The 3,479-nt window shown below is 45.4% G+C and overlaps 1 pseudogene; it reads left to right on the top strand.

The window, feature by feature from the left end:
* The first annotated feature begins 200 nt into the window (after window positions 1-200).
* Window positions 201-3,252, top strand: LOC116095275 (annotated as a pseudogene).
* Window positions 3,253-3,479: the final 227 nt, after the last annotated feature.

The raw sequence follows: 3,479 nt of genomic DNA, 5'->3' as shown, positions 1-3,479 counted from the left end.
ATTTAGGTGGCAATAACAGATGCATTTAATTGTAGTATGCATTATTAAGAAAGTACACCACGGGTCCCTGCTAGAGCTCTGTCCATTTCGTAGGGCCGGTCCTCGCTGGGTACTGTGAAGGCTTGGTACCTCCCTCCTTTGTCCTCTCCCCAGGTCTGCGCATTGTCCCCAATGGCGCAGGCCTTCTGCTGGCTGGCAGCATGGGCCGGGAGTCTCACCACTACTGCAAACAGTCAGCATCACGAGGTTGCTCTGGAAGTCGGTCTAGGAGTTGCTCACCCTCTGACAAAAGAAGCAAGCGTGGAGATGACAGGCGCTCTAGGAGTAGAGATAGAGACCGAAGGAAGGAGAGAGAGGTCTCGGAGTAGAGACAAAAGAAGATCTCGGTCAAGGGACAGGAAATGCCTGAGGCGTTCCAGAAGTAGAGAGCACGACAGAAGCGGAGAGTGAAGAAGATCTCGCAGCAGAGGTAGAAGATGCTCAAGGAATAGAAGCCGGGGCAGGCGATCCCGGTCCTCCAGCCCTGGCAGCAAAAGCAAGAAGGTGGAGAATAGGTCTAGGTCCAAAGAGAAAGCAGAAGGTGGGGACAGCTCTAAGGAGAAGAAAAAGGACAAGGATGACAAGGAGGATGAGAAAAAGAAGGATGCCGGGAACGTTGACCAGAATAAGCTGGAAGAAGAAATGAGAAAAAGAAAAGAAAGAGTTGAAAAATGTCGAGAACAGTGTAAAAAGGCGATGGAGAACATAGGGGAGCTGAAGAAGGAGACTGAGGAGATGAAGCAGGAGAAGTGGAGCTTGGAAGATGATGACGCTGATGAAGATGACCCTGCTGAGGCCGAGAAGGAGCTGGACCCATCAGATGCCTACATGGAAGAAGTGAAAGAAGAGGTAAAAAGTTTAACATGAGAAGAGTGAAAGGCGGCACAGGAAATGAGCAGTCTGGGCCAACAGTCACGAAAGTTGTTACTGTGGTAACAACCAAGAAAGCAGTGGTAGATTCTGATAAGAAGGGAGAGCTGATGGAGAATGACCAGGACGCCACGGAGTACTCCTCAGAGGAGGAGGAAGTTGACCTTCAGACGGCCTTCACAGGCTACCAGACCAAACAGAGAAAGCTACTAGAACCGGTTGATCATGGAAAAATTGAATATGAGCCATTCAGAAAAAAACTTTTACATTGAAGTTCCAGAATTAGCAAAAATGTCTCAAGAGGAGGTGAATGTGTTTTGATTGGAAATTTAAGGCATTACAGTTAAAGGAAAAGGTTGCCCCAAACCAATTAAATCATGGGGCCAATGTGGAATTTCCATGAAGATACTAAATTCCCTCAAAAAACATGGCTATGAAAAACCGACACCAATCCAAACTCAAGAAATTCTTGTTATAATGTCTGGAGGAGATTTGATCTGCATTGCCAAGACAGGAAGTGGAAAAAACATTGTTTTTCTTTTGCCCATGTTTGGACACATCATGGATCAGAGGTCATTAGAAGAAGGAGAGGGACCAATAGCTGTCATCATGACTCCAACTCGAGAACTGGTTTTACAAATCACTAAAGAATGTAAGAAGTTTTCGAAGACCTTGGGACTGAGAGTGGTCTGTGTGTTTGGAGGGACAAGAGTCAGCGAGCAGATTGCTGAGCTGAAACAAGGTGCTGAAATTATTGTTTGCACACCTGGTCGAATGATTGACATGTTAGCAGCTAACAGTGGTCGGGTCACAAATCTGCGAAGAGTAACGTATATTATTTTAGATGAAGCAGACAGAATGTTTGACATGGGTTTTGAACCACAGATCATGCGCATTGTGGATAATGTTCGCCCTGACAGACAGTTATGTTTTCAGTCACTTTCTCTAGAGCTATGGAGGCCCTGGCCTGCAGGATCCTGAGCAAACCCATTGAAGTTCGGATTGGAGGCAGGAGTGTGGTTTGCTCAGATGTGGAACAACAAGTGATTGTGATTGAAGAAGAAAAGAAATTCTTGAAATTGCTGGAGCTTTTAGGCCATTATCAGGAGTCAGGATCTGTCATTATATTTGTGGATAAGCAGGAACATGCCGATGGTCTTCTGAAGGACTTGATGAGAGCATCGTACCCTTGCATGTCTCTTTACAGAGGTATTGATCAGTATGGCAGGGACAGTATCATAAATGACTTTAAGAGTGGAACCTGCAAGCTTCTTGTTGCCACATCTGTCGCAGCTCGTGGTCTCGATGTGAAACATCTAATTCTTGTAGTGAATTACAGCTGCCCCAATCATGAGGATTATGTGCACAGAGCTAGGTGGACTGGAAGAGCAGGCAACAAGGGTTATGCCTACACCTTCATCACAGAGGATCAAGCTCGATTTGCTGGTGACATCATTAAAGCTCTTGAATTGTCAGGGACAGCAGTGCCTCCTGACCTAGAAAAACTCTGGAGTGACTTCAAAGATCAGCAAAAAGCTGAAAGAAACATAATTAAAAAGAATAGTGGCTTCTCTGGCAAGGGATTCAAGTTTGATGAAACAGAACAGGCTTTAGCCAATGAGAGGAAGAAGCTACAGAAAGCTGCTCTTGGCCTGCAGGATTCTGACGATGAGGATGCTGCAGTGGATATTGATGAACAAATTGAAAGCATGTTTAATTCAAAGAAGAGAGTAAAGGACATGGCTGCCCCTGGCACGTCTAGTGTGCCTGCTCCGACTGCAGGCAATGCTGAGAAGCTAGAAATTGCCAAGAGATTGGTGCTCAGGATCAAAGCTCAGAAGAACCTGGGCATCGAGTCTCAGGTAGATGTGATGCAGCAGGTCACCAACGCCATCCTCAGAGGTGGGACTATCCTGGCTTCCACCGTGTCTGCGAAAACCATTGCAGAGCAGCTTGCTGAAAAGATCAATGCCAAGCTCAATTGCATGCCTTTGGAGAAACAGGAAGAAGAGAGACAGGAGGGTGAGCAGAGCGAATCTTTCAAGAGATTTGAGGAAGAATTAGAAATTAGTGACTTCCCACAGACGGCGAGGTGGAAAGTCACCTCTAAGGAAGCCTTGCAGAGGATCAGTGAATACTTTGAAGCTGCCATCACAATCAGAGGGACCTACTTCCCTCCTGGCAAAGAGCCCAAAGAAGGATGGCAGAAGATCTACCTGGCGATCGAAAGTGCTAAGGAACTGGCTGTGCAGAAAACCAAGGCAGAGATCACCAGGCTCATAAAAGATCCAACTGCAAAATTCATACCAGCCAACCAACAAAGGACGATACAAAGTATTATAAACATTGGAGCCACTTTGTACCTGTGCTGTCTGTGACGTTTACAGTGTATTATAAAGTAAGACTTAAAATTCTGTCTTGCTTATTTTTTAAATACAAGAAACTAGTGTTTGTTCAAGAGGTCATCTGTAAGTACTACCCCAAACCCATTCAAACTCCAGACCTGTTTTCAGAGTGTGATGTTCTTCAGTGTAAACCTTAGATATCAACACTTTAACTATCTGGAAGAC

This window comes from Mastomys coucha, unplaced genomic scaffold (genome assembly GCF_008632895.1).
Source record: "Mastomys coucha isolate ucsf_1 unplaced genomic scaffold, UCSF_Mcou_1 pScaffold18, whole genome shotgun sequence".
Taxonomy (NCBI): Eukaryota; Metazoa; Chordata; class Mammalia; order Rodentia; family Muridae; genus Mastomys; species Mastomys coucha.
This window is presented reverse-complemented; position numbering and strand designations above follow the sequence as displayed.